Source organism: Gekko japonicus, unplaced genomic scaffold (genome assembly GCF_001447785.1).
Source record: "Gekko japonicus isolate JY-2015 unplaced genomic scaffold, Gekko_japonicus_V1.1 scaffold1459, whole genome shotgun sequence".
NCBI classification, from domain to species: Eukaryota; Metazoa; Chordata; class Lepidosauria; order Squamata; family Gekkonidae; genus Gekko; species Gekko japonicus.
This window is the reverse complement of record NW_015164715.1, coordinates 114266-139040: the sequence shown is the minus strand read 5'-3', so window position 1 is coordinate 139040 and position 24775 is coordinate 114266.

The window sequence follows — 24775 nt, the reverse complement described above, 5'->3', positions numbered from 1 at the left end:
CCACCCCCATGCATCCCTCACATGGATCCCTCCCTTACCGCAATCAAGGCCTTCCCCAGGCTGCAGCGCTCCAGCGCGGGCCCTGGGAAGCCGGTAACGGACCTCTTTGCCACAGCGCTTCGGTGCAGGGAGCTGGGAGCGGGACTTGCTGCCACCGCCATTTGTGCCAGCTCCTGGGCTCCTGGAGCAGCGCTCCGGCTCCAAAAGACCCCTGGGCAGGATGGAGGGGGAGTCGCAGCTGTCAGAACAAGATCTCATGTGCTTCCCAGGGTCGCTGCCTAGGCATGATTATGGGACCTGCCAGTTCTGGCATCCATCTTTGTGTCCACTTACATCAAAATGCCTGGTATACGGACTCCTGGGGTACCCCATGGGGTCCATTGCTGGTCAAAATGACCCTTCCTGAGAGACAGGGGGCTGGCATACATAGAAGCCAGGTGGAAGTATATGGAGAGTTAGGAGATGCAGAGCAGAGATTTATGGAATTTCAAGTGATCTCTTTGTACTACCAGTGGAACTTGCAGGGGTGCAAGGGGCTGTGACCCTGGTTTTTCACCCCCATATGGTACCAATAGTTAGGGCATGTCAAAAAGTATGTCGAAGGGGAATAACAACTTTCTATAGGGATCGAAGGCCACCTCGTGGAGGGATGGTAATGAATAAGGGACTATGCTTATCTTTAGAATAGGATAACAAAATTAGTTCAGCAATTGTAGGGTTGCCAACATCCAGGGTGGGGCCTGGCTGTCTCCCAGAATTACAAATGATCTCCAGACTACAGAGAAGAGTTTGTCTTGGAGAAAACAGCTGCTTTGGAGCATGGACTCTATGGCATTGTAGCCCGCTGAGGTCCCTTCCTTTCCCAGACCCCCCCTTCTCCAGGCTTCACCCCCACATCCCCAGGATTTTCTCAGCCCCGATTTGGCAGCCCTGAGCAGCTGACATGAATAGAGGATACTCAAATATAACTCTGCAGCTATGAGACACGGAAATGTTCTATCATTTGTTAATGAAAACTGGGGATTTTAACATTCAGAGGGGACTGGCATAAAAGAACGGGGAGGAATGCAAATTGCCCATGAAAGGTTGAATGATATCGCAGCAGGAAAAAGTGAAATCCTGCAAAACGTATCATCCAGAACCTCCTTCCATCCTCTGGTTTAATAAACAGTGATAAAAGGTTCTTCCTGCATTTCTAACTCCTTTCCCGTTTATTCCAGTTACTCCACACGCATTTCCCCCACTGCTCTGTGAAGGTTTTGCAAAGAGTGCCTCCCATCTAATGGCCAACGGCAGTGCAATTGATTTCACGCGACAAGAACAGAGGGAATCAGAAGGTCCTTTCATGCACAATGTGCTTTCAAAGGAGCAGGAATTAAACGGCAAGCGCAGATCACGGGCCCTTTTGCCATTTCTTTTATTGTAAAGCAATTATCTTCCCTTTTGTTTGCATCATGGGGGCCAGGCCTCGAAACGTCTCGTCTGGGAAACCGTTAATAGAATTTATGCTAATTTGATGATTCCAGCGATTACCGGAGGGAGTGACTTGCTCGTATTTTGCAAGCAGTAAAAATTTTGACTGCATCTCTGCAGCCACATTTAGTCTAGCTGGAGCTGGACCAATTGTCTGCTCTAACCAACAGCCATGACTGTTAATGTATCTTGTTTTGAGACATATCTGTGTGCACGGACAAAGATAGATGCATACTGGCACAGACCCCTATTTGATCTATGAGTGACACACACCATCACTCTGGTATGACCTACTCCTCCACTCCATCCTGTTAGTCAAACTTGTTCTTCATCGAGGTGAAATCAGATGAGGTGTCCCTTCAGAGTAATTCCTTTCTAGACTCACCTGTTTCAACATTTACATATTTACTTGCTATCAGCTGCACTGTGGAATATGAAAGTATGCATTATAAGTCTCATTTGGGAGAAGCGTGTTGAGAAATTCTCCCTTGTTACTATTATCCCAGTAGCATCCACGGCTGTTTATCTGTGGTATCACAGTGAATGAAACATGGCTCATAATGAATGAAGCATGAGTGTATATAAAAAAATGCCTTGATGAACATTCACACCACAATATATTTGGGTTGCCTCTACAGAATCTACAAAGTAAATCTACAAATGGTAGAATCTACAAAGTAAATGGTAGGTTCAGAAAATTCTGAGGGAAACCAAAGTAAGGCCTAGTGGCCAGATAAGAAGGGAAGGACTCTATTCAGAGTTAGAAGGATGGGTGAAAAAGTGTTGATGGGGAGACTGGTAATGGGGACTTGGCCCGTGAAGTCTTCTGTTGAATTCCATTTTGAAGGCCCAAAAGGTGTATCTCTATAAAAGATCACACTCACATGAAACTGCCTTATCAGCTAATAAACCATTGGTTCGTTAAGGTCAGAACTATCCACTCAGACTGGCAGTAGCTCTCTCTGGACTCAGGAAGAGGTCTCTTACCTAATCTACTACTTGATCCTTTTTAGCTGGTGATGCCAGGGATTGAACTTGGGACCATCTGCATGAAAATCAAATGATGTTCCACTCAACCAGGGCCCCTCCCTGTCATATAGAAACAAGTCAGCATGAAAATCTGTGTGCTGAGAAAATTGATAACATGTGTTCGTTAAAACCATAAGCATTTACACACAGGCCTACATTCACGAGCAGCCACATGATTACAAACCAACCTGCTCCACTTGACTTTAAATCAACACGCACAGCTTCGCTATGACAAATCAAGGCTCCCATCTCTGTGCTTATAAACGTGACCATACAAAATCAATCTGTCTGTGCTGAAGGATTTTGCATATATCCTTCCCTTTTTTCTTTTTGAGCAATTATGAAGGATAGGCAAGCATTTGGTACCAAAACGAGCAACCTGATCAAACTGTCCTAACCACCCCACCCCTCCAAAGTATTGTATAGATCTGTGATAATACCAGAGGGGTGGCCATGTTGACTTGTTGCAGGAAAAATAAACAGGACTACTGTAGCACCTAGGGCTGCCAAGCCGTGGCGGGGGATCTGCACGTCTTCACAGGATCCCTGCCATGGGGGACAGTGATACGCGTTGCACCACTGTTGTGGCGACGGCGGTGCAACGCGTATCGCTGTCCCCCGCGGCAGGGATCCTGTGAAGACGTGCGGATCCCCTGCCGCGGCTTGGCAGCCCTAGTGGCACCTAATTAAAAATTTCCTATAAGGCAATGCTGAAGAGTCTGGGACTTTTCAGTTTAGAAAAGAGACAACTGAGGGGGGACATGATAGAAGATTATAAAAAGAAAATTTTCTCCCTCTCCCGAAATACTAGAACTCGAGGGCATCCAATGAAGCTGATGGGTAGTAGGTTCAGGACTCACAAAAGGAAATACTACTTTACACAGAGAGTGATTAAAATGTGGAATTCACTGCCAAAAGATGTAGAGATGGCCGCAGGAATATACAGCTTTAAAGGGGGATTAGACCAATTCATGGAGGATATATCTATCAGTGGCTACTAGCCATGGTGACTGAGGGGAATCTCCGCATTCAGAGGCACAAAACCTCTGAGTCCCAGAGCCAGGAGGCAACATCTGGGGAAGGCCTCGGCCTCTGTGCCCCGTTGTTGGTCCTCCAGAGGAACTGTTTCGTCAGTGTGAGACAGGATGCTGGACTAGATGGACCATTGGTCTGATCAGCAGGGCTCTTCTAATGTTATTATTCCAGCATAAGTTCCATAGAAGCTGGGCCACAACCAGCAGCAACACTTTCATCCCCCGGCTAATCTGCATCTGTGAATCAGACTTGCAAAACTGGATTTCTGTGGACAATGCAGCAGAAAGCACCGAATAGAAATATGGTCATGAAGAATGTCTCTTGATGAGGAGGAAGCTCTCTCACACAGGAAGCAACAACTAGTAGGAAAAGGAACAGAGAGCAAGTGGCAAGCTGGAAAGATGAATGCTAAAGTTCTGTCGGAGAGGCCTGTAACTCTGAATACCCTATTTAGCAAATGAAAGAGATAAAGAGTGAGTAAGAAACAAACCAAAAACGGATTACTACCCTCAGATGTGATACTGAAGATTCCTTTTCATTCAATCTGTAGAAGTCAGGTGTGTTGTTTAAGAATCATGGGAAGGGATAACAGTGGGGAATCTCTCACTCACAGCACAAGGGGATAGCGCTCAACTCCAGGGCTAGATGAGGAGCTTCCAGCTCCCCTAGCAGTCAAGCTTAATGGTCTAGCACCATGTCTAGGGCTGCCAGCTCTGGGTTGGGAAAGATTTGGGGGTGGAGCCTGGAGCTAGGTGAGCTGGAAGCTCCTCATCTAGCCCTGGAGTTGAGCGCTATCCCCTTGTGCTGTGAGTGAGAGATTCCCCGACGGAGGGCCCTCAGCAGGGTACAGTGTCATGGAGACCACCCACCAAGGCAACCATTTTCTCCAGGGGAACCGGTCTCTCTTTTCTGGAGATCTGTTGTAAGAGCAGGAGATATCCAGGCTTCACCTGGAGGCAAGCAACCCTGACTGTGGCATGATTCCCTTATTATACTGACTGCTGAAGTTCTGGGCTAGGTGAGTGCAAAGGTGTTCATCTGAGGAAAACAGTGCAAGAAAGGGATAGTTTTACCTTTCCCTCCCCATACTGTATGGAAAAGGGGATATGATTCCCTCAACCCCAAATTCACATACCTCATCCAGAATACGATGAACTATACAAATTCACTATACCTCATCCAGAATACGATGAACTGGAGAGCCAGTTTGGTGTAGTGGTTAAGTGTGTGGACTCTAATCTGGGAGAACTGGGTTTGATTCCCCACTCCTCCACTTGCACCTGCTGATGTGACCTTGGGTCAGTCACAAGCTCTGGCACAGCTGTCCTTGAAAAAGAGCAGTTTGTGTCAGAGCTCTCTCAGCCCCACCCACCTCACAGGGTGTCTGTTGTGAGGAGGAGAAGGGAAAGGAGTTTGTAAGCCGCTCTGAGACTCCAAGTGACGGGCGGGGTATAAATCCAATCTCTTCTTCTTCTATTAGGGGCACTTCCCACTTCTCAGCTTAATGAGTTCATAATATGTTCTAAAATGAGAAGGAAGGGGTTTGATTAAATAAAATCACATCCTAGGTTTTGCTGCACCTTAATTAATCCCTATCCCCAGGTTCTTTTCATTTCAAAGTGGTCAGAACCCTTTGAAATGAGCTGAGTTTACTGCATCCTGGGCTAGGAAGGCTTAGGGTCAGAGAATGTACACTCCTCCTCAAAGATACTATAAACCTTTAGGGACTCACGCACTCCTTTTCTCAGTGTTGTTCTGCCTCTTTTCCTTTACCTGATTCCAAATTGCCCTCAACTTACTAGCTGGGTGACCTTGGGCCAATCACACTCTCAGCCTAACCTGCCTCACAGGGTTGTCATGAGAATAAAATGGGAAGGGAGAACCCAAGTATGTTGCTCTGAGCTCTTTAGAGGAAGGGCAGGATAAAAATGTACTATTTAGAAAGATGTGATGCATCCTAGGAGCTGGGAACATACTCAGTTCTCATGCAGGAACAAGATTCTTTTTTTTAAAAAAAAATTACAAACTAATATTTTGTCAAACTGGGCAGTCCCCAAAGAATGCAGAAACTTGTCTGTAGGCAGCCTTGTTTTTCTGCTGTACTTACAGACCCAGGACAGGACCATCCAGTTTGCCATTAGAAAGCATGATAATGCTACCTTTGTTTCTCGGTAGCATGTGTTGCACTATAGTCCATCAGGTGGCGCTGTAGCCTTTGAGATGATTACCAAGGCAGAGACGCAGGCATCGCCTCTCTGGCAGGAGACTCCGGACTGTCACCTACAGCATGTTTTCTTAGGGTTTTGACCAGCCTAGTATTAAATGGCCATGCCCAAGGACATATTCTGAGCCCAGAACCTGGAATGCAGTTTTAAGCTCTTACAAGCATTCTGACCTGGATGGCTCAGGTTAGCCCAAGCTTGTCAGATCTTGAAAACTATGCAGGGTTGGCTGTGGTTAGTATTATGATGGGGTTGAAAACCCTATGGGGTCGCCATAAGTTAGCTGCAATTCCCCAAGCACTCTGTAAGGGGAGGGTGCTGTATGTGCAATATATTGGGATATTTGGTTAATATAGCAGAGTTTTGCTCAGTTATAGAAGCATGATCCTGAGTGCAGTGAAGAAGCCTCCCAAGTAGTATATTGAAAAAAAGGTGAACTTAGTAGATCCAGTTCACATTCAGGTTGCAGTCAAAAGGAGAGAGAGAAGCCTAATCTATCACAAATGGTCAGCTTGTCCAGCATCATGTATGTGGGAGTATGTGGGCATTGTATCTACAGGAGAAATGTACAGAGACATGCGTCTCCGTGGAAGGCCATGGACAGTGAGTGAGAGGACAAAGAGAGAGGAGAGATCAGAGGTCAACTCCAAGGTTAAGACAGAGAGAAGCATCCCATTCAAGGAGATAACACCTATACACGCTTTTAGAGTGATGTGGCACCCCGCAATGTCCAGGCATGTTGAGTCGCTCACTCCAACACAATGCTCGTTTCAAAGAGGAGGATTTATCAACAGTAGATTCTCCTGGCAATGACAGTGAGTTGAGACTGCTCTCAAAACAACAGTTTTGACAAACAGTCTGTGCTAGATTGTTTCTGAGCGTGGCACAAAGCGGCATCATAGTGAAAGAATCCACAGATACATCTGCATCAAAATAAACTGTTTGCAGATCATTCATTGAGTCAAGGGTTCTCTATCCCTGTGCCATTGATTGAGGATATAACAGCGACCGCTGAGTCTTGGAGACTGTAGATATTGGGAATAGGATTATCAGCCTCCAGGTGGGGTCTAAAGTTCTCCTGGAATTACACCTGATCTCCATACTACAATTATCGGTTCTCCCAGAGGAAACAGCAGCTTTGGAGGGCAGACTCTATGGTATCACATTCCCACTGAGCTCCTTTCCTTCCCCAAATTCTGCCTCCCTCAGACACCACCCCCAAATCTCTAGGAATTACCTAAACCAGATTTGGCAACAATGTTCCCTCTAAGCTATGGAGCAAAAATTCTACTTTGTGTGCTGCTGGCATTAAAGTTGTGAGCAAGAGCTTTGGCTACTGCATCAATTAGTTTGCTCTGGAGCCCTCCTTCCTGAGCGAAGGCAAAGATGTGTGAGTCAGAGGCTAAAAAACTGTGAGCTAACTCACACTAACTCAGCTTAGAGGGAACACTGCTTGGCAACCCTAGAGGGAAAGTAGAGATGTTGCCACCGCATGAGAAAAATAATAGTATTTTGTAAAAAAACCCAAAAACACATAAAATCCTGCTGCCCAGGACAGTTGATGCCTAAGAGAAAGGGGCCAGTGTATAGATGAAAATATCTATGGAGCAATGGTGAGAGTTTAACACCTTACTGCTATGACACAAACCAAGTGCTAGTTTTCACTTGTAAACAGCTTGGGACCAAAAAGACCAAGGGTACTCAAATACTCTGCCAGATGGCTATGGTCCTCTTCAGAAACCGATCTGTGGGTCTTCCCACCTTCAGAAGTTAGGTGGGTACTGAAGAAAGGACCTTTTCTGTGAGGGCACACCTGCTATGGATCACTCGCCCCAAAGAGGTTTGCCTACAATTTTCTTGAGGGTTTGGGAGTCTGAGTTAAAACGTTGTTACCCCAAATTTTCATTAAATTGTTTGTTAACTGTCTGCTGAAGTCTTGCTTGTTGTTTTATTTGGTGCTGTTTTATTAGCTAGTTATTTGCTTATTTGGTGGTCTGTTTAAATGTATGTGTCTTTTAAAAAATCTTTACCAGGTGCCATTGGGGGGGATATTAAAGGTGAGCATAGTCTGAATCAATAAAGATGAAGAATTAAAAAAAATAAGTTGATATAGTATGGTAAACTAAAGATGTTTTGAGGCCTGTAAATGGAAACTCCAAATGGCATCCTTCCCCCAGTTGTCATGGGGTGCCTATCACAGGGATATTCTCTCATTCAGTGGGGCTTGCACAGGAGAACTTCCCAGTGGATCCTGACCTACACTTCAGAGTCTCTCATTCTGCTCCTCTGAATGGTACTCACTATGCTGCCTGAAGTTGCCTCATGGTAGGACTGTCTCTGTACCACTGTGGCTAGCTATTCTCATGCACATAGTTATGTTCAACATCCTGCTTCAGTTGTTGGATCACTATCAAATGTAATTCATAATGGGAAGTTGTTGCAAGGGACATTCTCTTGTCCCTCCTTTTTAATATCTTTTTCAAAAGCTATTTGGTCTAGACCTGCATGGGGAAACAAATATTTTCTTAAGGCACATCTTGTCCAAAGAAAAACAGATCTTTCAAAAACTATGAAAGTCTTCTTAAAATGGCAGTAACTGCTGAGGAAGCAGGTAAACAATTCTTTTAGCTGTTTTTGTAAAGAATCCAAGGTCTTGCTGATATTAGTCATCTGAGCCACCTGAGGTCGCAATGCAGTATCCAGCATGCTTGCAAAGTCAAAATTCACTTCCGGTTTAAAACCGGACATGTTGAGCTGGCAGTTCCTTGTTGAAGTTTCGCTTTTGCCGCCAGCTTTTCAGCCCGATAAGACATTGTTTATGTTTTGTAAAAGTCTTTAGAAGTTTATTTGTTTTAATGCCTTAACAGTCTGACATTGTACTGATTAAATTCAGCTGTCCGCTCAAACACCGCCACTTTCTGTCTCCCCTAATGCTTTTAAATCTTTGCCATTTTCAAGGGGTGGGTAGCTTCCCCCCCTCTACTTTTTCATGGGGGCACCTGGGCTGGCATCTTACTCATGCTCCACTTCATCAGGTAAGAGAAAGTCTTTTTGTTTTCACTGGGTCAGTTGCTCGCTGGTCCGGTACGCTCGTCTCATGCCCAGAATGGTTCTGCGGCAGCAGGGATCTATAAGGGCAGGGGGAAGCCTCGATCATTTGGCCACTGCCTTGGGAGAGGCACCCCCAGTGCCCCAGGCTGAGATCCCCCTGCAAGGGCTCCGGGGGGAGCCCAGAACCAGCCAGCCAGACCCCCTCCCTGCCGCTGGATCATGGGCTGCTCTCTCCAGAGCTTCAGAGGAGCGCGCCCGCCATCAACACGCTGAAACCACCAATATGAACATCTCTCTTGAAGAAGTGTTGGTTGTGGTTCTGCAGACCAGTTACTGTTTCCTCGGGATATATCTTAAAGCACTACAGAACCCTGTAAAAGCAGTCTGACTACAAACCGTTTGGGACAGGAAAAAATGAACATGGATATCCTGAAAAATGAGTGCAGTGTAAGTGCCATGTCTGAACAGCCATCATCTTTGCACAGGCCTGGGCATGCTACTAATCTGTATGTATAAAGAGGCAAAATAATAATAAATAAATAGGCGTTGCCTACTTTTAAAAGCAGGAGGCATTCTGCCCCTTCACTCAACGCTGACTCACTTTGCCCTACAGCACTGCTGAGGAGCCACCACTCAGTCAGGGACAGAGCTGATACAGTCGAAGACCCTGTGTCAGAAGCCACTCCAGTGCGCCAGCATCCTACGTTGGGGGCTGTGTATGCCACTAAAGGCAATGTTTTTCAAATGCGAAATGTCAACCCAGGACACCAATTTCATAGGGTCACTAAACAACCCAGGGCCCAATTCTTTCTGCAAGAGCAGGGGTGCTGGCGGCAGCATCCTGGCTTCATTCCAACCTAGGGAATTTGTTTCCTGCCAGCCATTTGCCGATTCAAGTGCATACTTTCTTCTTCCGCTTGAGATTGTTGCTACGTCTCACCCCACAGGGACTTGTATCGCAGAGGTGGGTAAAGAGATTCCTATCTTTATCCTGTAAAGTACTTTGGGTTCCCTATTCATGAAAGGAACAGAATAAAATGGGAGATCATTATCCTCCTGATTAACATAGCTCTTAAGCCACATACAAACTGTATCCATAATTTATTGAAATGTGGCATAATGACACCTTATTAACTGAATCCTCATTTCCTCGATGAACATTATAGTTAAAAAATTCTGTAAAATGCCTGTCTTTCTGAAAAAATCAATCTGTATTTTTGGTGGGATTGGCTTCTCACATCCTTCAGTGTCGTTTTCTCCCATACAGCGCTGCTACAGCATCCAGGTTATGCGAGACGGCCAACCTGATTTCAATGGATGCTTGCCATGGATTCCGTCAGGACTGGCTCAAGACACTTTTTTTGTCTACGGGAGCACAAAATGGCACTCCAATCCCCCCTACACCTGTACTACCTTCCGAACAGCGTTCAGGCCCCACCTGCACTCTCCTTTTACACCACGTCTTCATGGAACCAGAGCAGTAACCTCCGTATCTTCTCTCCTCCATCCATCTAGGAAACAGTACAACATGTCACAACACCCTCTAGGGCTTTCTGAACTCTCATGAGATTCCTTCTTTTTAAAAGAGTTCAACCATCCGTTGCCCTGGAAACCTTGCTGATTACCATGGTTGCTTAGGCAACCAAGATGATGACCAAACTCTCACGAGAGGATGAAATCTCACGAGAGGACAAGAAGCCCTATTGTGGATGTGTGATTTGCTGGGGTGTGGGGAGGCAGTAGAGTAGAGGTGTTGGAGGTTGTGGGCAGAATGAGAGATTGTTGTTGATGCCCCCCCCCCAAACCATGCCACGAGGCTACAGTTTTAGGTCACTTAATAGTATAGCCTCCCTGCCTTCCATTTCCCTTTGGATACACTTCTGTCAAAAGGAGGCCATGCTGTCCCCCAATGTATATGGAGTACAGGGCTGATATGGGCTGGGCAGGTTCTGCAGAGATATTAGGGACTGTCTCTCCCTATGCTATCATTGTTACTAAAAACATAGATGTCCCACATGCCCAGCACAAGGTTCTTGAGATTAGATCAACCTCATGCTCATTACATTCCTCAGATCAAGCCCCACTTCACATTCCAGCTTTGCAAAAGAGGACCAGTCACAACAAGCAGCATTCAGGTGGGTAGCCGTGTTGGTCTGAAGCAGCAGAACAAAGTTTGAGTCCAGTGGCACCTTTAAGACCAACAAAGTTTTATCCAAGGTAGAAGTTTTCATGTGCACACACACTTCTTCAGATACAATGAAATGGAAATTACCAGTCCATACATATGGGTAGAGGGTGAGCAGTAAATTAGCATACAGCATAATGAAGATGTTTAACAGATTCAAGGACCAAACAAGAATAACAAGCTTAGTTTATATGGTTACTATTTGTTTGGGCTTAATGGGGGGGTTTGCTGGGGTGTGGGGAGGCAGTAGAGTAGAGGTGTTGGAGGTTGTGGGCAGAATGAGAGATTGTTGTTGATGCCCCCCCCCCCAAACCATGCCACGAGGCTACAGTTTTAGGTCACTTAATAGTATAGCCTCCCTGCCTTCCATCACAGTGCCCCCAAAAGGGAAGAGATAGGACAGAGAAAGGAGATGCACAATGATGTGAAATCAACTGTTCCATCAATTCACGGGGCATCTTTATGTCATGGAACTCAGTAAACAAGTAGGCCTAGGTCCATAACAGAAGATGTGGAGACATTTACAAAATAATGGCCTTCCTACCCTAAGTCTTCTGGGAATAGATCATTTCCCTTTGGATACACTTCTGTCAAAAGGAGGCCATGCTGTCCCCCAATGTATATGGAGTACAGGGCTGATATGGGCTGGGCAGGTTCTGCAGAGATATTAGGGACTGTCTCTCCCTATGCTATCATTGTTACTAAAAACATAGATGTCCCACATGCCCAGCACAAGGTTCTTGAGATTAGATCAACCTCATGCTCATTACATTCCTCAGATCAAGCCCCACTTCACATTCCAGCTTTGCAAAAGAGGACCAGTCACAACAAGCAGCATTCAGGTGGGTAGCCGTGTTGGTCTGAAGCAGCAGAACAAAGTTTGAGTCCAGTGGCACCTTTAAGACCAACAAAGTTTTATCCAAGGTAGAAGTTTTCATGTGCACACACACTTCTTCAGATACAATGAAATGGAAATTACCAGTCCATACATATGGGTAGAGGGTGAGCAGTAAATTAGCATACAGCATAATGAAGATGTTTAACAGATTCAAGGACCAAACAAGAATAACAAGCTTAGTTTATATGGTTACTATTTGTTTGGGCTTAATGGGGGGGGGCATAGTGAAGAAAGTAAATATGTCAACACTGGAGATGGATGGGCAGATGTATCCTTAATTGTGGAATGCTGAGAGTAATTAACTGAGACCCTGCCATTATACTCCATCCATCTCCTCTCAAGCATGGAGGCGATCTTACAGCATCATCTTCTTTGAAGTGGGGTGATTGGCAGTGTAGAGTTATCTGCCCTGTCCCCAGACCAAAGAAATACATTCCAGTCTACCATTCCAAATTACATTACATTCTACTATTCATTACATTACATTACAATCTGCTATTCTAATCTATTCTTGTAAATAAGAAATAAAATAACATAAAGAGGATTTATGGCCCTTATGGGGGATTGGTGAGAATACAGATGTAAAGCCTGAATAAGGTTAGCATATGTAGTGAGAGAAGAAACCAATATCCCTGTTAAGTCCTGGGGATTCCATTGTTCTGAGTGTTGTAATAACTTGCAACTCAGCAATTTCCCTTTCTAGTCTGTTCCTGAAGTTCCTTTGCAATAAAACAGCTACTTTGGGGTCACCTGGAAGGCTGTTCTCCTACAGGTTTCTCAGTCGTTTGATTCTTGATGTCAGATTTGTGTCCATTTATCCTTTGGCATAGGATCTGACCTGTTTGCCCTATGTAGAGAACCAAAGGGCATTGTTGGCATTTATTGGCCTATACAATGTTAGAAGATGGGCATGTGAATAAGCCTGAGATGGTGTAGTTGATGTTAGGTCCAGTGATTGTATTGTCTGGCAGTAAAGTTGGCATCTGGTTTATTGCAAGCTCTGGTACCAATGTCCATGTTCAAATTAGATGTTGTATTATTGTGGGTGAGAAAGCAGCAGTAACTTCAAGTCAGTCCCCCCCACCCCGAGGCTTTGACATAAGCTGCCTCCCCCCTTCCAAATTTTATGGCTCCTCTTCTTTAGTTGCGGTCACACGTGCCAGAAAAAATGGGGGGGTGAGGCTATTTCCCCCAGAGGAATTTGACCTGCAGTTGCACGATCACACCTCCCTTGGAAGCTGCGGGCACAGTCCATCAGTGCGTGATCAGACGCAACTGTGGGCGAGTTGGGTTTTTTTTGTGCCATTTCCCCCCCATGCGCTTAACTGAGGGATCGATGAATCACATCTCCGCACCAAGGGCTCCCTATGGAGTTTGCGATGATGCACATACTGCAAGGGGGGGGGGACAATGGCACGGAGTCAGGATGGCCTGATCAGACCATCCTGAAGCCATGAGAGCATGTTGGAGTGATCAGACATGGGAAAGTCTGTCCATGGCCCGTCGCAACCCGTTAACTACTGGATTTTCCCTGGTGTCTTTTAACTCTGCTTCTGCAGCAGAGCAGAACGGGTTGCCGCCGGCTGCGGGATGCTTCCCAGATGTTGTTGTCTGATTGCACCCTTTAAATCCACCCGGCATTCACACCTACGTTGGGTCTAATTGTGCATATGATCGCAGCCTTTATATGTTTTTCAAAGCTGATAGAAGACAGCATTCATTTTGGCTGCTTTCTATACTTGACTTTATTTTTAAGTATTGTATACCGTAGTTACATTTTTGTGAGCCACTGGGAAAGGTGGCATAGCAATGTTTAAAGCAAATAAATAAAGGTGGTTCTCTCACTGCTGAGCTACCATTGTAGCCATATAGAAGGATCTGCAACTACAGCTGATTCCTAGTTTGGCTCAAGTGGGAGTTACGGCAGTACGCTAAACAATCAATTTATTCCTTCTGCACTACTGAATTCTGATATAACTAACCCACTAACAGCAAGACCCAATGTTGGGTAGTTGTTGCCGTCTTGGCTTAGGATCTAGTGGCCCCGAATTTGGTTCAGACCCAAACCAACATATCTCTTGAGAAAGGATTTGTTATACAAATTAATATCCAGTCAAAAATAGAAGATTGAAGTCAAAATGAGGAGGAAGTTCTTGTATTTTATTGCAATGAAATACGGAAAACAGTTAGGCCAAAGGACCCATCAAAGCTGACTGCTTTCTGAACCCAATCAGGAAATACATGAAGTTAAATAATTAAAATGACATCATCATATCATCATCATGGGAATAATATTCAAAAGGCATAGTTGGTTACAAAAACTTAAACAACATCTACATAAAAATCTCCTTATTGGTCAAATGTAAGAAAGGTGTGTCTATGCAATAGCATCACATATTTACTTGACATGACCTAAGCCATATCGGCTAAAGCTTGTTCTCACCCAAACAAAAGTATTTTTCTCTGATACCAAGTAAAAGATCCTTTCGACCCAGACACTATGAAGTTGTAACCTAAACAATCAGATCCATGAACCTTCTACCTTCTGTTGTGCCAAAAGAATGTTATTGTCTTGTCTGTTAACCCCAACTGGAAAAATACCCTGACCCACAAAGAAGGCCTCCTATATACCAGGCCTTCATTACCTTCCAATATACATGTTAAATCTATAATAAACCTATAAAAACCAGAGAAATATGAATAATCAAAAAGAGAAAAATCTATATAGTCCCATCTCTACTACAGGTTGGTTGTGGCAACTTGCTGTGTGACCTTAGGCCAGTCATACCCCTGCTTCAGCCTCACCGACCTCACAGTGTTGTTATGGGGATAAAATGAGGAGAGGAGAACAATGTAAGCTGCTTTGGCTTTCTCCCCACAGGGAGAAAGTGGGGTATAAATGAAGTTAAATAAATAACAGTGCAATCCTAAGCAGTGCTACACCATCCCAAACCCACTGAAGTAAATCGCACTGTAAGGGTACCTCACCACATCATGTTAGAAGACAGAGCCATGCTCCTTTTTAAGTTTTCAGTGGAAGGCTCTTTTTTAAACACCTATGGATTTATCTGTGAGTCCAATCACATAAAGGCTTGTGTATCAGAATAAGGGCTCCCTACTTTTTTTCTTATAGGGCACTTGTGTCTTAAAGCATTGTATCAGGCACAAAGGAGTTTTTTTTTCCTAGAGGAGAAATTATAGGTAACACTTCCTCTACTAAATTGACACTTGTTAGGCAGCAGTTTGAGGTTCAAGATTACTGCCAGGAAACCAATTTGGCAGCTGTAATCACAATGCTTCCATTTGATCATAGTCAATATGACTATATCTGGATATTCAAGTCAGTGTAGAAACTCATTGTTGCTTTCCTGAACACGGAAGAGATTACCATTTATGGCTGATTATGTAGGATGGTGTCTAAATGGGCTCACAGAAAGCAGCTACATGACAGTTACGGCATAAAATTTCAAAATACTCCATTATACATAGTAAACTAGTACCTCGGAGGTACTAGTTTTTTGCCGCGTGGTTTCGGCAGGAAGCCTCGTTTGAGCCACGGGAGTGCTACACTTCCCAGATGTGCCGGTGGGATCGCGCCCGGAAAACCCGCATGTCTTCCGTCTGACTCGCATGGCTAATGTTCCGTGTGACCGCAGCCTCTGTTTAGTATAACTTTGCTCTTTCCTCCTATCCTCCCATTCATCCCTGGGGAGTCCTTCTTTATATATTCTTTTTCTATCTCTTTATTTCAGGTGTCCATCATCTTTTCAACACTGGAAGCTACAGCTAATTCATTGCTCTGTTGTTGACAAAATAAGCAAGATTGCCATGAATTAACTCAACCCACCATATTTTGCAATGAATCCATGATGGTTTACGTTGCAAGCTAGAGATGGTGGCGGAGTCCTCACAGCACTTTTCTGTGTGCCATCCTGAGCCGAATGACACTCTTCTAAGTTCATTGACGTCAGTGAGCTTAGAAGGGTGTAACTCTGCTTAGGTGACCCAGGAAATTAACTAGTTTGGCTTGAACGGACTCTCTCACTACTACTTAGGGAACATTTACACAACCATTTTATACAAGGAGCTAAACTGATGTTTGGGGAGATTTTGATCTTTACCAGTCAGGGCCAATGCTCCCTCTAAGCTGTGGTCTTGTGAGCAAAAATTCTACTTTGTGAGCTACTGGCATTAAGGTTGTGAGCAAGTGATTTGGCTGCTGCATAAATTAGTTTGCTCTGGAGCCATCCTTCCTGAGCTAAGACAAAAATGTGTGAGCTGGAGCCTAAAAAACTGTGAGCTAGCTCACACTAACTCAGCTTAGAGGGACCACTGGTCGGGACCTCTGGCTGCAAGGATCCTTGAACACAGCTCTCAAGAGGAGATCTGATTTGTAGCAACCTGAAGCTGATATAGTTCAGCAGCTACAGTGGGGCATTTCGGGGACCTGCCACCTTAATGAAAAGCACTACCCCACAAATACCATGCCAGAAACCTTAGTTTTGAGGATGTTTTCCAAAGGCTCATGGGAATGCTTTTGAAAGACTCACTATGACCTAGGTGGTATACAGCAGGATTGGGCTAGCAGAAAGGGGGATTATTGGAGATGCATTGAAGGTGCCACTCTTGAGTGCCCTTCTAAGCTTACATGCCCAGTGGAAGAAAACTCAAAAGGCATTTAAATGCCCTCTGAGCTGTTTTTTTTCCTAGGAACTAACACGCTGGCTGCCCTGTCCCTTGAAAGGAAGGGCTAGAAACAGGCTCAGAGCCGCCCCCTTTAAATACAGGCATTCAGATTAATTTAACTGCCCCCTTGAAAGTTTAAATGCCCCCGAACAAAAAAAAATCCCATGGGCCTGCCAGGTGAGCAGGCAGATCAGAATCAATTGCTAGGCAGAATCTGTCAATCTCATTTTTATTCTCCCCCCCCCCAAAAAAAGCACAGGGCAGCACACATGGTTCTTCTCTCCTCCTTTTTATCCTCACAACAATCCTGTGAGGTAGGTGAGGCTGAGAGAGAAAGAGGGCAACTGACCCAATATCACTTTTTGAACTTCATGGGTCGAATGGGGCTGTGAATCTAGGTCTGACCAATCCTCATCTGATATTTAAAACGCTGCACTATGCAAGTTCTCAAAGATCATGATCCTTATAGGGCCAGATGGCTCCTAGTATCAACTGAGCTCTTCTGGTCTAGTCCCTGCAGCATCACAGAGATCAAGCCTGTATAGGAGGTGCCCAGGCCCCACAACCAGAGAACCCAGAGCAAGAGCCATGGGACCATACAGTTGTCTCTTTCCACCTGCTCCTTCCCCAGATCCTGTTGTCCTGTCCCCCCCCCCTTCACTTGTTGTGTGGCACAGCTGGTATGGAAGGATGGTGAGTTACAGGGCCTGGGAGGGAATCAGTGGGAAGAATTATGACCATCTTGCCTCTTGCTGTGTTAGGAAATGGGCAAGTCTGTGTCTGGTGCTTGGATTTCAGGGAGGTAATTCTGCTTTAGTACCTCTGTTTGATACGTGTTGATATGCGTCGATACTGTTTTTAATGTAGTAAGCTGCCTTGAATGCCCCCATTGTGCCAGGAAAGTGGGATATAATTTTTAATAAATACTGCTTGTTGCCACCGACTTGCAGATCCACTTTAAACCACTATTGTGCTACAAGATGCTTTGTCAAAAGACCAAGCCACCATTCATATTGTGCCCTGGTACCATTCAGATCCAAATATTGCAATATGCTCTACGTAAGATTGTTACTGAAAGGTGTTCACAAACATTAACTGGTCCAGAATATGGCAGCAAAAGTATTAACTGAGTTGTGCCACACAAGTTTATGTACTTACTTAACTGAGTTGTGCCACACAAGTTTATGTCAACTTTACTAACTCCTAATTCATTTCCAGGTAGGGGATGCCAGCCTCCAGGTGGGACCCGGAGATCCCCTGGAGTTACAGATCTCCAGACTACAGAGATCAGTTTCCCTGGAAAAAATGGATGCTTTGGAGGGGAACTCTATGGCCTTGTACCCCTCCAAGATCCCTGTCCTCCCCAGGCTCTATCCCCAAATCTCCAGGAGCTTCCCAACCTATAACTGGTGACTCTACCCCACCTGCATCTCCCAGGAGGGACTTGGCAACTCTATTTCCAGGCCAATTCAAAAAGTCAAAGCCACCACTAGGACCAAGTATCTTAGAGACCTCCTCCTCCCATAAGAACCTACCCACTCACATAAGTTATTGCCCAAATTCCATGACCCATGGCATCTAATGACTGTAATTAGAGAGCCAAATATGAGAACTGAGGTGCAGTGTTGAGGTAACAAACAAATGCAGGATTTAATAGCCAAGTTCCTTTGTTGTCCTTTCATTCCAGAGTTATCTGTAGCCCTCTAAATCCACTATAAATCCTGGAGTGGCTCAGCATATGGTGAACTCAGTCCTAAAGCATTCTGAAACAGCAGTGTGGATCTAGGGACAGAGTTGTCGCATAGACCACATTGATGTGCCCTGGGTGCCTATGGGCCTTCTCGGTAGTGCAGTGACGCACAAATTCACCAGTCAGTAAGGAAGGTCTTGGCTGCCCTCATTATTGTTGATTGGCGAGTTGGCAGGCTGTTACAGAGCTTGCTTGGGATTACAGCTCAGTTCAGTTTAATGTATTTGCTTAAAACTACAGGTCATCACAAAAAGGGATTATGGCTAATTAGCTGTGGCTGACTTTGCAAACTGCTGTTGGTTTTATGAGGTTTTTATTTGCTTTTGTACGGATGTCAAGGCATCTTATGGATCTTGCCAGATGGAAAGGCGGAGCAAAACCAAAATTAAAAAAATAATAATTTAAAAAGCCTTTCTAAAATTTGCATTGGCTTTTGGATTGCAGTCGAATGGAGCTGCTCATTTGTAGGCATTAAGCCAGGAATGGTCGCCATCAAGCCTGGGAGATCGTAGGCCTCAGCACTTAGAGAGTAGTGCTCCCCCCCCGTTTATTTGTTAATTTATTGTGACAATTTATAATCTGCCTTTCCCTATGGTTCAAAGTGACTTACAACACATAATTTAAAAATATATCAAATGACAATACAACTGAAAGTCCTCCCCTCAACCTAATAAAATGCCTGCAACTTTCGCTCCATTAAAAGCTCTGGTGAATAAAATAACCTTACAACACTTCCTAAAAGTTTCCAAGGATGGTACTCTCACCCACTTTGAGGAGCCAGTTCCATAAAATGAGAGCAATGACAGAAAAAGCAAAACCCCTTTTCTTTTCCTTTTTGTGCTTTTTTTTTTTGCATTTGTGTGTGTGTGTGTGTGTGTGCGTGCCTGTGCCTGGAAGTCATGGCAACCTGTGGCGACTTCTACTGGGGCACGGAGGACATTCAGAGAAGAGGCTTGATAGCCTGCCTCTCGGCCAATCCAAATACTTGCCAAGGTCAGCCCTGTTTAGATTCCGACATCTGATGAGATCAGGCTCGCCTGGGCTATCCAGGTCAGGGTGCAAAGCCCCTTTTCAATGCCAAATGGGTAGGATTGCCAACAATGGGTTGGGAAATTCCTGGGGATTTGCAGGTGGAGCCTAGAGATGGGCAAGAACTCAGCAAGATACAATGCCATAAATTTCTTCCTCCAAAGCAGCCACTTTCTCCAGCGGGACTGGAGATCAATGTAATTCCAGGAGATCTCCAGGCCCCACTTGGAGGTTGGCAACTCTACAAGTGGGTCACATTTTCAGTGTAATACTGAGAACACTTTCCTGGGAGTTATGCCCCACCAAACTGATTCTGAATAGACCATTTTAGGACTGCTCTGCAGGTGGGAAGCTGAAGGTGAGAAGCTGAAGTCTAGCTGGGTACAGTGGGACATACAGGGAAAGATGGTCCTTTAGATATGCGGCCCCTAGGATATGAAGGGCTTTAAGGGACATAATCAACACCTAGATCTGAACTCAGAAACAAACTAGGAGCGAATGAAGCTGTTTTAAAATAGGCCAAATGTGTTCCCAACAGCCAGTTCCTGACAACAACTGGGCAGCTGCTTTCTGGACCACCTGCAATTCATGGGTTGTCTTCAAAGTTCTTTCCTCACTCTCAGGCACAAGAAGACTGGAGCAGAATCCAAGAGGGTGGAATGTATTTCCTTTAAAGAGTCTAGGCTAGAGTCGGCAAGTGGCAGTTCATGACTCAGGTATGGGGCTGGGTGGCTACTACAGTACAGGGGATGAGGCTTCTGCAAACACAATCATGCCCAGGGACTCATGGTCCATACTGGGGGCCAGATGGACTCCATGGGCTGCCAAATAGCTTTCTGTGTTAAGCTACTGAAATTAACAAAAAATGTAAATCTTCTCATTGTACTGAGGCTGAACTAAAACCGGGTGTCAAACCTGGGGGGGGGGGAATGTTATTATGGAGGGAGGCCTCCCATCAGCATGAGGGCATCTGTTCCCAGGCCTTAGTACTCCGGCAACCCACTGCCTCCACTTGGCACAGCCCTCCAAGCTGCTAAGGGAGGTCAGGTCCTGTGCAGATGAGCAAAATGAAAAAAGATTAGAGCAATGCATTTGCTGTCATTAGCAATAATGCTGCCCGAACAGAGATGGAATATTTGATTTGCAGGCTCTCCTGGGGACCTCACAGCACAATTCCACCTCCAACAAGCTGAACAACAGGAGGCAAACTTAATACTTACTAGATTTTAAAGCACCAAAACGTAAGCAAAGTGGTGGCTTCCTTGGCTCCCCCAAGGGTTAAGAATTTCTTGTTTTCTTCTTGCTCCTGCTTTGTCAGACTTCTAAGGAGCTCATTCCACAAGGCCTATTAGTACCTCTTAATGTTGCTTAAACTCAGAGGTTGACCCCACAAGCTAGTTTGGGTTCCTGATAGCAATCACCATGGCAACAGTCCATCACCACTCAATACAACATAGGAGATGACATGCAGGCCCTAATGTTGGGCAGCAGCTCCTGGTAAGGGGGGGGGGACCTCAGGATTGAATGCTGGCTGGGCAAAAGATGCTGGCTTCTCAATGGGACTATCACCACTGTCAAGTTCATTGGCATAGTTGCTAAATCTTTTGGAGATTGTACTCTTCCATCTGACTCTGGAATCCCTTGTCTCATTTTTAATAAAAGTAAAGACAGGAAACCCATGGTAGATATTTTATTACTTGTATTCATTTAGAACATATTTGTAAATATATACCCAAAAGAGGCAAAACACCTGTAAGAAACGTCAGATTCTTGAGGTTGAAGGTTGGACAGTAAATATCAATATAGCTAATCTTCAATATGTCCCATCTGTGGATATTTAAACCTACAGACTGGAGCCATGAACAGACAAAACAAAGCTTTCTACAAACTTGAGAAAAGCCTCACATTTGCAGACAAATACGAAATCTAAAACACATATACACAGGGTTTTTTTTAAAAAACCAAAATAATAAAAGCAGAGCCTGTACCTGTGGGAAAGAAGATCTCAGGGGCTGTTGTGGGGACTGTTAGACAACCCCAACAATATATCGAGGTTTTTTTTTTAAAAAAACAAAATAATAAAAGCAGAGCCTGTACCCGTGGGAAAGGAGATCTCAGGGGCTGTTGTGGGGGCTGTTAGACAACCCCAACAATATATCGAGCCTTCAAATCTTGGTTTCTGTCAGTAAAAGGTGGGGAAGGTTTTGGCGTCCCAGTCCACCCCTGCTCCCCTGACTCCTGCCCTGGAGAAAAATGGCTACCATGCAGTTTGTGCAACTCATCCAGGTGTGGTGGTGGCTACTGGATGACCTGATGCCACAAAACCTGCCTGGGCCCAGTGGCAGCCAATGCAGAACTTGTGCAACTTGGCTGGACCCAGCAGTAGCCACCACACAACTCACCTGAGCTACTTACTACTACATCAACTGGCAACTTGGCGAGATTTTTCCCAGGGAGAGGCTACAGGAAGAGGGAAAGTGAGAGCCAGTGTTGTGTAGTGTTTAGAATGTCAGACTAGGATCTGGTAGAGGCAGGTTAAAATCCCACTCTGCCACAGATGATTGTTGGGTGGCATGACAGACTGTCAAGGGTTAATGTTCTAACAGAGTCTGAGAACCTTTGAGTGACAGGAAGTCCAAACAGAATTCTGTTGAGTGTTGGTTAAGAAATGACAGTTGGGAACTGACAGTTAAAAAAAAGTTTACCACTGACTGTGGACTGGGAAAGAGGCTGAAGGAGTGAGTGGATCACAGTGGATCACCATTCAAGTCGAAAAGGGACAGCTTCTAATCAAGAGAAGTAATCCTTGCCCAGTGGAAATGGAAATAGCTCTAAAATGAGGAGTGATCCTTAATGTGTGTATAGAGAAGGATTCGGGGAATTTGGTTGTATCTTCCTGCCTTCTAAACATGAAGTGTCAGTGAAACTCAGAAACCTCTGCTTGTGAGTTAAAGTAGAAACTGAAAAGAAACCCTCTCTCCTCAAAATTTCAAAGACCTTGTTGAAAAGCAAAAACACTTACTTATAGGCAACGCATTATCTGGATTTAGTGTACTTACAGAGTTACCTCAGTTTTTATTATTGGTTCACCTCATACATCATCCCCCAAATTCCACTTAACCTTTTCCCCTCTAAATAAAATAAAATAAAATCTTTTATTTTGCACTTTCAAAAGCCTCTTGTGTGCCATTGCAGAAGTAGAATATAAGCAGGTGATTTTGTCTCTTCTCTCCAGTCCCTGGGCTGGGCCAGCATAGAAATATATAATGTGAAAGGGTGGGACAGCCATAGATGAACAAATTATATAGATATAGGGGCTGCTCAGCAACAAATAAGAAACCAAGGGAAAATCCTGTGCATGAGGGAGGGAAGAGGGTGAGATCACCATAGGTGGTCTTGGACCAGTCACACACTTTCAGCCTACTCTGCCCTACCTCACAGGGTTGCTTTGAGGATAGAAATGGGAGAGAGAAGAATGATGTAAGCTGCTTTGGGACCCATCGGTGATAAAGGTAGGGTATAAATGAAGTAAATAAATAATAAATAAAGCTGAAGACTGGTGGAGTAGATAAAAAGATTGGTTGATACGTGGGAAGGAGAGAAGGAACCAGGGAAGTGGGAGAGTATACGAGGGCTGCCAGGATCAGAGAAAGAGGAAATAGGGAGAAAGGGATACATGGGGGAAATGAAATGAAGTGAATCACGCATGTTCTCCCCTTGCCCTATATCTAATTCTGAACCTGGCCCCATACAAATCGAGAATGGGACCAGGTTGAGATAGGGGTTATTTTTCTACAGATCTAGGAGATTCCCCAAGTTTGCAGAAAAATGCAAAAAAAATATTAAATAACACTTTAACAAAAATACTGTGATTCATGTTGCTATGTCACAAATCAAAGCACTCATATTTTTCAAAAGGAGGAGCAGCTATGTGACTCAGGAAAATAGGCAGGCAGGGAGGGAGGAAAAGCCAGAACCACTGTGCCAGCCTGCCAGCCAAACAAGCCAGAAAGAGCAGCAGCAGCTGCTATGCCCTCTACAGGTGGGCAAGGAGGAGGAGAAGTCACCAGTGCCCCTTTCACTACCTCCACTGCTGGCACTGCAGGTGGGAAAAGAGGAGGGCAGAGGAAGAACAGAAGCCACTGCTGCCCCTCTCCCCCAACCAGAGCAACTATGTGAGCTGCTAAATGGGCAGAATGGCAAGAAGGGAGATGAGTTAATGAGCAAATGGGGCTGCAGCAGGGTGCCACTGCCACTGGTATCCCCCCTCTCTCGTGAGTTTCTTGTGGGTCCCTGCTTGTACTCATTTCAAATCAAGCCCACTTTCCTAGCTTGCTGGCAAAGCAAAGCAGCTCTGTGAGTGAATTTGTAAAAATCTGCTAAACCTGATAGTTAACAGCTCAGATTTAGCAAGGAAATCCTAGTAATCCTGCAAGTGAGCTGAAATGATAGCAAGGAAGCTAAACTGTCAGACCATGGCTTTTGGGGGGTTTGTTTTTTGTTTTGCTTTAATCTAGCCACTATAGCTCAGCCTCAGAGGCAATTTATATTAATTGTTGACAACATTGTTTAGGAAACAACAGTGAATGCAGGAGTGAAAGAGATTAATATTAGCAGGTCAGCAACTGAATCCCATGTAAGAAACCAACAGAGCCAAATATAAAACTGGTGTCTGTGCCACGGATTAATTGTTTGTTCTTTTTGTTTGGTGCGATCAATGTGCATGCTGCTTCAGAGAATATAAGAAAACAAGTCTCTGCCCCAAGAATAGACTTACCAGGTTGCCTGCCCCCACCATCGCTCAATGCAATGGTGAGAGAAAAACCAGGGGGAGGGGGGAACAGTGTTGTGCAACACTCTGATGGCGGTCTCACGTGTGAGATAATGCGGAGGGAAAGCGATGCTATTTCCCCCGGAGGAATTTGACCCGCAGTTACGTGATCACACAGTCCTTTGAAGCTGCGGGGGCAGCCCGCCACTGCGTGATCAGATGCAACCGCGGATGAGGTTTTTTTGGGGGGTTTGCTGTTTGTTCCTGATGCGCTTAAATGGGGAATCAATGAGTCGCATCTCAGCACTGAGAGCTCCCTATGGAGTGTGCAATGATGCGCATACTGAGAAGGGGGGGGGAAACAATGGCACAGAGTTGGGATGGCCTGATCAGACTATCCCGACACCATGAGTTTGTGCTGCAGCGATCAGACAGGGGAAAGTCCGTCCTTGGCCCATAGCAACCCATTTGCTACCGGACTTTCCCTGGTGTCTTTTTACTCTGCTTCTTTGGCGGAGCAAAATGGGTTGCCGACAGGTGTGGGGCGCTTCCCAGATGTTCATGTCTGATCACGCCCTTTAAATCTGCCCAGCATTTGCGCCTATGGTGTGGCTAATTGTGCGTGTGATCGTGCCCACTAGGAAGT